The sequence below is a fragment of the Pinus tabuliformis genome, chromosome X, assembly GCF_031772625.1.
Source record: "Pinus tabuliformis cultivar Carrire ecotype Pingquan chromosome X, CPIR1, whole genome shotgun sequence".
Classification (NCBI taxonomy): Eukaryota; Viridiplantae; Streptophyta; class Pinopsida; order Pinales; family Pinaceae; genus Pinus; species Pinus tabuliformis.
In genome coordinates this window covers 900077818-900090726 of record NC_142308.1, presented here as the reverse complement: position 1 = coordinate 900090726, position 12909 = coordinate 900077818, and the positions used below count along the sequence as shown (strand labels likewise).

The 12909-nt window shown below is 34.0% G+C and overlaps 1 protein-coding gene across 1 annotated transcript in view; it reads right to left on the bottom strand.

The window, feature by feature from the left end:
• Positions 1-11029, bottom strand: part of LOC149142589 (uncharacterized) — a 47244-nt gene extending 36215 nt beyond the window's left edge. The window contains exon 1 of the mRNA XM_089451519.1: positions 10973-11029. The gene's annotated coding sequence lies outside the window, so the exon portion shown is untranslated. The remainder of the gene's footprint in view (positions 1-10972) is intronic.
• Between the last annotated feature and the right edge of the window lie 1880 nt (positions 11030-12909).

Sequence of the window (12909 nt, the reverse complement as noted above, 5' to 3'; positions counted from 1 at the left end):
CAGATGAGTATCCCATTGACATATTTCTTATTAACTATTAGTTATAGTTCGATATTTGGCTGTTATGTTCTAATGTGCATAATATGGGTATGTACCTTATTATTATTGTGAGTATCATTTAATGTATCAGTTATAATAGTGCTTAATTTGAATGCTCAAAGCTCAAATTGATGATACTAAGAGTGCAAGATGTTGAACAAATAAATAAATAAATAATAAAAGGAAAGAATTGTTAGGAAAGTAGAGAGAATGTGATTAAGAGGAACAAAAAAATTTATATATTAAATGAAATGAGAGTATAGAGTAATAAATTAATAATAAAGCTAGTCAAATTGGTTTCCATACTAAAGAGTAAAGGGAAAAAAATATTTCTGTTAAATTTTTAAATTTAGTATGGATCACCTACGCTATTGGCCCATGATATTGTAAAAAAATCTATTTACAAGTTAGTAATATTCATGGTAATGTTCTGGTGAATATCCATGGTTAACAATGTTGTCATATTGTAAGTATTTTTAGTGTATATTTAAATATGGGTACAAACTTATTATATCAATTTCTATGTTAAATATTTTAATGTGATAGAGGGTTTACATATATCTCAAAAGTAATCATAATATTTTTTCCTTTAGATTTAATTAGAGAAAGTGTTATAAAATTAACTTAAATCCAAAATTTATTTATATTAAATTTCTAAATTTAATATTGATGAGCCATGGTATTGTAACAAGGCCTATTTTGAAGTAAAAAATATCTACGGTGAAGTAGGCCTTAATATCCATGACTAAAAATATTGTTATATTGGAAGTTTATTATAAGTATAAAGTTGTTATCTATTTATCAATTAAAATTAAATATGATTACAAAATCATTATTTTAATTTATAAGGTAAAATGGATCTTAACTTGTAGCTACCACTTATATATTTTAATGATATCTGTATTATGATTTTGTTTTATCTAAAAAGTTATTCATAATTTTATTAATGAAAAAAAAATTACAATACAACAAATGGAATTTTATTGTTTGTATTACTTTTAACTTTTTATAGACACTATATTACTTTTAACCTTTTATTATTATTTGATTGAGTCAACATGTAAATGTTTACAAAGCCTTTACACCTTTGAAATTGAACATATTTATAGAAATTAAACATATTAAACTGACATTTAAAGTTGTTTACATACTTTCTCAGATTACACCTAAACATCTCCCCTATACTAGGTTGTAGAGCATGTCTCCACAAACAATGGGGTTAGCAATGACCATCCCCATGTTTTCACATTAACTTTAGTAATACTTCCTTATGGTTTGAATGTGTATTGAACCTCATCTGCTAAGCCCTCTAGCCCACAGATTTATTTTTTGGCTATGGAATTGCCTTGGTTAAGCTATCAATGAGTTATATTATGATCAAACTCCTAAATGACTATTTCTTGTCACATCCATGTGATGGTTCAAAATTTATGTGGCTACATGTGTGATTTTAATACATGTGTAATGTACCTAACCCCATTTTTTCACATTCAAGGAATCGGGTAATAAATCTAATTTTTTTGTTGATTGATTCGGTGCGCCTCCAGGACCCCATCACACCTTAAAATTGTAACTTAGAGTCCCCTCTAGAATCCAATCATTTGGCTGCCGTGTCATGACTCTGGGACCCTAAAATCATCTCGAACTCTCAAATTGATGCCCCCCCCCCCATAATCTGGCATTTTAGCTAATGTGTCATGTCTTTGACACGCACATAACATCTCAAGCCCTCATGTTGAGGTTCCCCTTTGAATCTGACCTTTCAACTAACATGTTATGCCTTTGAGGTGACAACCAACTCTCTTCTTAATGGCCTACTACATTGGTGTGGATCTGGCCACCTATCCTCTATCAATCGCTTTGCTTGACTCTTTCATTATCACTCTCTGCAATAGTTACAAGATTATGGTATTCCACGATATGACGTAATCATCCATGCGTTATCTGCCAATTTCCCTTTGGTCCCTAAACCTTGAGGCCTATATCAGAATAGTTCGAGGTTAACAACTCCAAGTGATCCATCAACTAGGGTGTTGGGCTACCAAATTAACATTCACTTTCACTCTATTTTTCACCTTTATACTCATTTTGTCACCTCATTCCATCAAATTACCATTACATAAACCTACATTATCATTACTACATGATTTCACATCTACATTTTCCAAAGTTCTTAATTTTATGTATTTAGAGTGAATTTATGATTAACATTTAGAGAAATAGCATGTATTTGCTTATACATAAAAGTGGCTTGAGTTTGATGACATGTGTAGATCATTTGGAAGCTTCCAAGGCACCCTTATGTGGCTTCCCAAGATCAAATTCGAATTTCAACTCAAGAGGTGGCCCATATTCCAAGGAGAAAGATCATGAAGATCTTGATGTGTCATGGGATTTATATCTAGTATTTAAGGATCAGATGAGACAAGTATGGATCTAATAGATATTTAAGGGATTTACATTTATTAAGTAGATATCGCTAGTTCATGTATAAATAAGAGGAGAACAATTCTCAGTTTTTCATTAGCATTAGATTTATGATTGTTTGTTCAACATGAATAAAATCATTTTCTCCAAATCATGAGTTATGAGCATTGTTTGATTCTTATGGTGCGATAGTTGTTCATGTGTGTTCATTGAGGAATGGAAGGATCCCAAAGTCGAGATAAGTATACTTTGTTGTAGAGTAATGTTTTGAATATACTAATTTTAATCTAATGTTCATATTATTTCTTGGCTAATACTTGTAGATAATTTTAGTATGAATTCATGTTATGGCCATGTTTTGTTGTGTAAAGATTGATCTCCTTTCAATAGTTAGTTTTTACGTGAGAAGGAAAACCAAAAACTCCTAAGTTAGGAGCCTCTTCTCCATAAGCTAGACTGAACTAAAACAAGATTTACTTTCTCATATGCTTTCCTAGATTACATTTATGTGAATATTGGTTTCCTTTCAGTAGCTAGTTTTTATATGAGAAGAGCAATAAAGTCCTCCTAAGTTAGGAGACTCTTCTCCATGAGCTAAGAACTGAACTGAAAACAATATTTACTTTCTTTCATTTCTTTCCTTCTTTCTTAGATGTTTGGTAATGTTATTATAGAAATATTGTATAAGGAAAATTATGACTCTTGAACAAGAGACTCTTCTCTATCTTCTAAAGTAAAATAATTCCATTGATCAAACATTTTTATGCTTTCATAAAATACATCTAATAGTTTAGATTTGTAATATGCATTTCCATTATAAATAAACTTCCTACACCAGCTTTATCTAAGGTCCCATATATTTTTGCTTGCTTGTAAGTTTATGAAACCCCCGGGTTGACAAATTAAATGGCAGGGATTTAATTGACAAGAAAATCGCTCAACGTAGGGTTTCATTAAGTAACAATACTTGGTACCTACATTTGCATAGGATATTCATCCATCAGTAGTTACGAGGTTTCCGACCTTCCAGGGTCAAACTATCCCGAGTTATGTCATGTGTCACACCCTTCCTGAGGCTACTATGATGTGATTCAACTCTCCATGTACAGTTAAGGAAGTGGAATTGAAAAATATGACAAATGTGACATTCTACACATGCTATAGGATCCTTAGGAGCCAACCAACCCTTCCAAGTGACCAACCCCTGAGAGAACATGCTTTCCCACTACCCTAAAGCCTCAGTCACTCCCATGATAAGGAATTCATGTGACTGGGAGCCTCCAACCTCTCCAACAACAACGGCATTCCAACAATTGGGGACCTTTTAAGCTTGTTCTAATCCATTGACCCTAGATTTTGTGCCACTCTTTTTAGGGCCAAGGCTTATACCACTGCCCAAAATTTCATGAAACTTTCAGAAATGATAAAATACCATAAAAGAAATGGTACTAATTCACACATTTGATCAATGAATTGAATGGACCCCTACTAGCCATGACACGCATTTCTTCAAACATATCAAAAATATCTAATCTATAGGTGATAACAACAGATCTAAGCATAGGGGTGTCATACTTATCTAACATTCAAAAGGGAATATTGATGCCTTATCACAGTAGCTACATTATCATATATTAGTTCATGTATTCATTATACATTAATTTACTAATCGAGACATGATGAGAGCCATAGATCATAACCATCATAAAACATACTCATAACCAGCATATAATCAACAAAAATAGAAAGGACGTAATATCCCTAAAATCCACATATAATCTAATACATTTACAAATAAAATATCAAGGAGAAGAAAGTCTTATTAATGAATTAAAACTCCAACTAAGTATGGGATTTCCACGAACCACGTGACCATATATTGGCTTAACCAAATCTTTCTTTCAGCCAATCAGCCTCTTGCCATATTCTGAGAATGAATGTAGGACTCATAACCAAACTCAACTAAGGATTCTTGAGGCTAAACTACCTCACCCTCATCAATAGAATCGGGCTTTACTGGAATCCCCATCGGATCACTAGGCCTTAAACAAGCATGGATGCCACTAGATATATCCACCTACACTATGAGGAATTTTTCCCATCCCCCAGTCTTTAGGATTTACCGTAAATATCACCACAAAATGGTTGAGGATCTCAAGACCTAATATAGACTCCACCCTCCAAGATCTATTGTATATCCTTCCATACTCTGACCAAGAATTCCTAGGCCTAATCAAGGGCACCCACCTCTAATCTTTACCATATATCCCCCCTCCATTCACTGGCCGAGGATTCCTAACATAAAATCTAACTTTACTGAAACCTAGAGTCTAGTTTAGGGGTTGCTAGGCTAAGGATTTACCATAATCCACAGTCTAATTCAGGGATCACTAGGCCATGTGTTATTTCTTTCAGAGACCACGTCACTATGTTTCAAATCCATCCAACAATCCATCTCAACCAAAACATGAGAACCCCATCACACCAAGGTTGTCTCGAGGTGGAAATTCTAAGCTGAAAAACATTGTCCCACCTAGGAAAACCCATGTGAATGAAAACAAGAGAACCAAATACACACATGCATGTACTATGCGCACCAAATCTAGCAAGGAAATCACACATGCAAATTGATACCTACAAATAATCCCATTATAGTTGCTTGATCCTGCTCTTCCTTGCTTGATCTCTTCCTTCTTGGTCCTTCCTTTTCTTTTCTTCATCCAATGCTGAAGTGCACTAAGAAAAATCTAAGTCTCCAAGAGTGGGAGAGAAGTAATAGAGAGAGAGGGCTCCAAAATTGAAAAGAAAAAATGTTAGACTCACAGAAGGTACAAACTGATCCTCATAAGCCTTTTTATCAATGAGGCCTCTAATTTCTTAAATTTTCATTAATTTCCTTCATTTTCCTCCTCATATGCAGCTTGTGAAATTTCACCTTCTGTTTCTCCTATTTTCCATTATTTTCATAAATAAAATGCCAATAAATGCCACTTTGCCTTTCCAAAGCCTTTGCTATTTACTTTTCCAATTTCCTTGGCCATAATAAACCAAATGAAGACCCACACTAGGATGTTTTACCAACATTTAGCTTGGAATAAGTGTCCCATGACCTTGGCTATTGTTTTTACTTTTTTCAACTTTATTTACATGGAATTTTTACTAGGGTTGTTACATAACTCTCCCACTTGGAGGAACACCATCCTTGTTGTTCAATGACAACTATAACAAGCAAGATTGCTAAAAGAAAACAATATTTCCCATGGAGCTTTCTAACTTCGATCATTTCAGTATTTACAATGATCAACCTATTAAAAAGAAAACCAACAAGACAACATAACAACATGACCCTAATCTAGAAAACCCTAAAAAGTTTAGGGTTTCATCATATAACCTAGACATGAGCAACAAACCTTAAAAGAATATGGTTTCATAATATCCACAAACCCTAAGAGAGGAAGATTTGATCATATGTTTTAGACTTTATTGACAAACCCTAAGTAGTTTAAGGTTTCATTATCAAGCTAACCTTGAACATCAGAATGTTAGGGTTCTCTAGTGAACCATATAGATTAGTGTCTTACAAAAGTGAACAAACAAAAGAAGATAATATGATAACCGTAGATTGAATATAAAGATTAATCACCCTACCAATATAGAACCTTAACAATTCTATAGAAAACCCTAGACATGAAGGAGTTAGTAATATAAAGTAAATGAAAAATGATCATACATTCTTTTATGAAGAAGACTTGCTACATACCTTGAGATATTCCTATCACAAACGTTGTAGGGTATATTCTACAACAAGGCTTTGATACAAGTCCTTCCTTCGACATATCCCTATGAATCTAGCCATAATCTTAATAAGTGCAAGCTTGTTCTTCCAAGGACAATACACGAGAAAGTATAGTAAAGGTAAATATAGATATATATAATACTTATCTTATGTAAGAGATTGGAAGATTCGTCTTGAAATACTCCTTTGTATAAGATCAAAATTTCTACATGTGCATGCAACATTCATTTTGACAAGTGCTAAAAGTATACAAGTACAAGAGTATGACAAAAAACTCTAAACCCTAAGACATATTTCAAGATGTTAATTCCAAAGTTTTGAATCCAATTCTATATTTTACGAAGGTATTAGAACTTCTTCCTAGACTATCTACAAATTTTAGAGACTAACAAGCTCACGTTATTAGGGTTTCTTAACTAGGGTTTACAAGAATTTTAACACTTATCACAAAAAGTTTACAAACCTTAGAATATGATTTAAAAACCGTAATCCAATTGAGTGAAACTCATAAGAAAAATGATTATCGATACCTTAGTCCTCAATGTTTACTTCAATTCTTTCTTCAAGATGCTAAGAATACTCCAAATATATTAAGGACGAGGACTTCTTATAATGTCAAGGTCTTCCCAAGAGCTACTTGTAAATTTTAGAATTTCTCAGATTGTTAAACCTTTGCTCCTATGGCTAGGGCTACTTCAATCATTATATATATATGCATATGCCAACATCCTTCTCTTCAAGGAACTCATTTCCTTTCAAAGATAAATGATGTAGGTCTTTAAATAGGTCTTGGAAACTTTTTATATAGATGAGTTCTGGATATGTGACAATTTTAGTCCACAAAAGATGTTCCACTTTTGTAATCAAATCACCTTTGAAGAACATTATGAACTCATATCTCCTTATATATCATTCGTATGCACAAAATTTTGATTTTCAAGGTCAAGGTGCCCTAAAGTTCAAGGGAATGCTCGAGTGTTGTATATGTGTAGTGTGGGCTTCATGAAATGGGGAGAGAAGATCAAGAGGCTAAAATCAATTATATTATTGATGATGAAGTAGAGGATGAGGTTGGAGGCTAGGTCCTTGATACTAGCCATACAAAGACTAAACAAACTAGATACATGTATGCTATAGACTTTTATTAGCAACTAAATACCAATATGAGAAAAGTAAAGATTAAGTAGAAGATATTACTTTCCATATATGTCATACATAAACATAATAGGAAGCCTAATGAATACTTGATTGTTAAAGAGAAAGTGAAAATAATCATTCAATATATATGAATATGAATATGAATCTTGTTTGGCTAGATACATTTTGAAATAGAGTGGAAATATATAAATATAGACTAAGTATTGATATAATAAAAGTATTAATATAATAAACTAGGTATTAATATAATGACTACGTGACAACTAACAAGCAATTATTCAATATATATAAGTGTGAATAATAATATAATAAACTTGACATATTATTTATTAGAATATATTTTGACCTCAAAGAAATCCTTTTACATAATACCATGTAATTAAGTGAGAATAATTTGGTATTTTTAAAGTGAAAGAGAAAATCATCATGCAAATGCAATATATTGTACTATTGTGAAAAGGAGATCACCATCCAATATGATAAAAAATTTATACAGTTACGTACTATTCTAATACAATATTCAAATCTATCTTGCACACTCCCATTACAATATTTGAACCTCTCCCCATATAATATTCAATCCTTCCTTGAAGGATTTCCAAATTTATAAACAAAATCTCCATGGACCAATAATAGATTATTCAAATCTATTATGTGTTATTATAGTATCACATAAAACCCTACTACTTGCGAGTTTTCAAAATTTGGAAATAAAATCTCCATGGAGTTTAGGGTGACCAATAATTTATTGACATTTTGATTTGAGTAAGACCATTTCGGTGAGCAAATGAATTACCTGCGACTTTGCCACACTGCATAGACGTTAGTGCAGTTTCCTATTGCATTGTGGATGACCACATGGCTTCCCCACAACTTGGCCACATAGGTTAGGGTTTCCTATGAAGCTGAACCAAAAGCAATACATACAGTTATTATTCTTCCTTAAAAATTATATATAAGGGGATGTGGTTTTACTACAGGCTATGATAAGCATTACCATAACTTAAGTTACCTTTGACTAATAAATTGTGCAAAGGAGAAACTTGTGGGAACTAGACCACTCAGATTGTTCTGTGACAAATCTTTGTTCATAGAATATGATGTTATATTAACTAAAAGACTCCCTGGGCTTACTGATGATTATGATAATGAAAATCACGGTATAATTATGCTGTAAAAAACTTACAATACATGCAATGAATAAATGGAACTGAGCGATGTGGGAATATTTCCGAACGACCAATTGTTATTCAACCACTTGTAACATAAAGAAGAAATTATTAACATGATCTTCGTTTCCTAAAATTTGTAAATATTGAATTCGATGATGAAAGAAATTGAAATTAATAAGCCAAAGTTGGATGAGAGAATTTTGAGTGAATATAGCTTACGAGAAAGAGAGAATTTTGAGATAATTTACCACATTTTAAAACAAACTGAATATTGTTAAGTTTAAATAATCAATTAATTTTGATTAAAAGATGCATCGAAAGTGAATGAGAGAGTGATGGAAGTAATTGTTTGATTAGAGTTACATGGGAGTGAAATGTCTGAAGGATGACAGTTTCACTTTCTCAAGGAGTTAGGCTGGGAGGTTACCTAATCCTAACTTCTTCCTTGAGAAATTTATTCCAAGGAAGGGATCAAGAGGACAAAGGTATCTAAGATAAAAAAAGAGAGGAATGGAAATTTTTAAGGATGTTAACTGTGCTGGAAGGATAGACAGCTTGAAGGACCTAAGTCTGGTTAAGACTAGATAATTACTATTGTTCAAGAAAAAAAGTCTTGAGGAAAGACCCTATGAGGGGTAGCTCGGGGGGAGATTTTGGTGAAACATGAAGGTTGTAACTACAACTCTCATGGTTGGGAGGCAAAACAAAACATAAGATTAAGGTCCACTTCAACTAGAACATTAGTGAGGAAGATAAGTATATGCTAGAAATCATAGACACTTAATCATATAATTTATCTTATTGAATGGCAGGTTGAATATGTTTCGAATATAATTATTTACTGTTAACTACATACTCAGTAGATAAAGAAAGGACTTTGTGTGAACCTATAGCTAGGGTAAGTGAAAAATATTTATGTTAATTCATAGACTCAATAGATGAAGAAAAGACTGTACTTAACCCTATAGATATGGTAAATACCAAATAGTTATTTACTGTTATTTCATATATTCAGTAGATAAGAAAAAGACTATGTGTAATCTTGCAGACAGGAAGAATGCAAACAAATACTTTTGTTAATTCATAGAGGTTAAATATAGAACCTGCGTAACCCAGAAAATTTGGAGAGATATGAGAAATTGTGGTAATTCGTAGAGGTTAAATATAGAACATGCATAACCCAAAAACCCAAAAAATTAGGAGAGATATGAGAAATTGTTCTGAGTCTCTGAATAGGAAAACCTAAATCTTAGTAGAGAAAAAGAAAGATCGTGAACAATGGTAACCAAATCTTAGAAGGTAGGTCGAAGGGTCTCAAGAACCAAATTTAGACTAAAAAAGGGTAGAGCCAAAACTACATTCAACGAAATGTTAAACTTATTAAATTTTATAATCAAGAAACTAGATGCATGATACTTCTGTTTAAAAGAAAACAACCCTTGGTGCATAAATAATAATCAATGAGAAGAACTTTGCTTAGAAATAACAATGAAAAGCGCAGAATGCTAACTTATCGCATGTCAACAAAAGAATATAGTGATGCAGTAAAAGTCTTAACCGAAACTTCGAATAGAGTAATTCCAATATTCTTAAAAAACAGAGGATTAGAGCTACAAATCCCCGGCAAGGCAAAAAAGTGAGAATACAAGCATCGTTATAACTAGTAACTAGAAAAGAAATAACAAAGAAAATATATGAATATAAACTGAAGAACCATTAGGTTTAGTTCCAAAAAAGACGAGTACAAACCAAAACCCCAAATCGAGGGTTTCTTCATATATCATTGTGCTCACAGAGTCTAAACACTAGATCCTTCATTAAACATTTCAACTGTAGAAAGTCAGAAATTACAAGTTAGAACACAAGTATGTAGGTCGCACCCATTCAGTTACAATACTGGATTTGAGCCTTAAAGAAATATATAGTCTTGAAACTGCTATTATGTATATAGTCCAGATTCACTCAATAGAGGAGAAATCATAAAACCCTTTCCAGAATTAACATAAAAAAATTCCTCATGCATACCCGATGCTTCCTTGCTTAAGCATTGAGGGATCCGGTAGGTGGAGAAGGGGCTCCAAGAACTTGAGCAACTAAACATGAAAAAACCTGGAAAAACCTAGAGGGACAAGAACTGGAGAATAGATATCAGCTTTAAAAAAAGAAAAAAAGAAAAAGAGAATGAATTTTCAAAGACTGTGGAAATTGGAACACATACCTGACCAAGCATGAATAACATTCCAAGAGCAACTGAAGGTAAGAATAGAAACGGAGGATGAACTATGGATCAGAGGATGGCCCTTAGACTCCATGGAAGTATCTCAGACCAAGAATTAATAGCGACACAAAAGGTAAGAAGGTAAAAGGCAGAGTCATTTACCTGGAAGGAAGCTCAATAGAGACCTGAAGCCTAAACCTCCATGAGGAAAACGCAACAAATGAACAGACTCCATACTAAGTAAGAGCTTAGACCAGTGGGCAACCATCTCCATCGTCCGATCTGGAGAATGCCAGAATATCATCGATTGAACGCACTTTCCTATGCATGAAGAACCAACTGGGAGCCACGAAGAAGGCTCTAGAGGCAGTGGGTCTGCAATCCTAGGGCAACCACCTGCCCAAAAGATAAGAGTGTAATTAAGTTACTATACTAGCTATCAGACTACGTAAGTTGAGTTTAAGTTAATTCATGTGATTTGAATGCCTTTTGGAGAGATTACCTTAAACAACATAAGGTGATGAGTTAGTTGTATCAACACATTAAAAAAGAAGGCTCTAGAGGCAGTGGGTGCGTAATCCTAAGGAAACCAGCCACCTAAAAGATAAGAGTGTAATTAAGTAATTGTACTAGCTATCACACTACGTAACTCTAGTTTAAGTTAATTCATGCAATTTGAATGCATCTTGGAGTGATTAACTTAAACAACATAAGGTGATGAGTCAATTGTATCAACGCATTAAAAAAGAAGGCTCCCAAGTGTTATAGACAATTTTGTGCCTTACAGCAACAAGCATGAATTGTCAATAATCCAAGGGATCCAAAGTTCCCTAAACATGATGTTCCTACCCCTAGAGGAACAAGGTCAGCAAACCAACAGCTCTCAGATCAGTTCTCCACCTGAAAACACTCAAAAACAAGCAATCCTGAAATCAAAGCAGGTGCTCCACTAGGTTTCTGCGCTGAAACTCAGTTGCTCCATGGTGTACCTGCGTTGCAAAGCAAGTGGGACAAAGGCCACCTGCGCTGAGCGAGATGGGACAAGTGGCACACTGAGTCATTGCTCTTGAATCTTCCAAAAATGACACTTGGATCAGGGATTTCGCCTTGTGATGAGTCAGAGGCTCTGTTTCTCCAAGTGGAAGCAAGGTTCTCCAAGTGGACTCAAGAACTGAAGATCAACTAAAGATTAACTGAAGAGAGAGAGGACACAAGGCAGCTACACATCAGTTGCAAGCTGACTCATCCTTTCTCAATTCATCTATATATTGAGCTCTCTCCTATGAGCTCAGGGGGCTAGAATTTCGTGCAAAGTAATGACATGCTGTTGGTTTCACTATTGAGCTATTGGGTGATTGTTTGAGAGAGGTGAAGAGGAGCAATTCTTTCTGCTGGGAGGTGTTGCTGGGTTGGAGCCTTCAATGGTTGTAATACTCTCAGAACCTTTACTTCTTCATTAATAAAAGCTATTGAGGTTCTTCTATGTGCTCTTGTTTCAATAATATATTGTGATGATTGCATGTTTGGTTTACACTAATCCATGAACCAGTTATGATTGCATGCCTCTTGTAGTTTCCTTCTTTGTTATTTTGCAGGATCTCATTGTAGCTCGGCAAGCAAAAGAACAAGGAGCTAGGAGCAAGCGGCCAAAGAGAAGAGTTTGGATTCGACATTAAGCGCAAGGCAACGGTTAGTGCATTTCTCCATTCTCTTTTGCTTTCATAAAGAAGTAAACCTTAAGTAGTTTGTTTTACAGTTGTTGCTAAGGAACTATCACCCTTAGAGTGGGATAGGGTCATCCGAGTCGGATACTTTTCCCTACAACAAAATGGCGACTCCGCTGGGGATCGTATCCGTTTGATTGTGTTTGTAGTATTTTGCTATTCATTTCCTGAACAAAAGAGTACCAAATCGAAAAGCTTTTGACTATATCAAAAGCGAAGTAGAGGGCAGCTACTCTAGCTCATTTCTGAGCAAGTTCATGATTTGAAGAGCTGATCTACAAAGATCCTTGTAAGCTCTTAGTGATAGCTTTTTACCTTCCTAATCATCCCTTTGAGTGTGCTTGACTGATTGTTTCTGATTTGAGCAAAAACCGT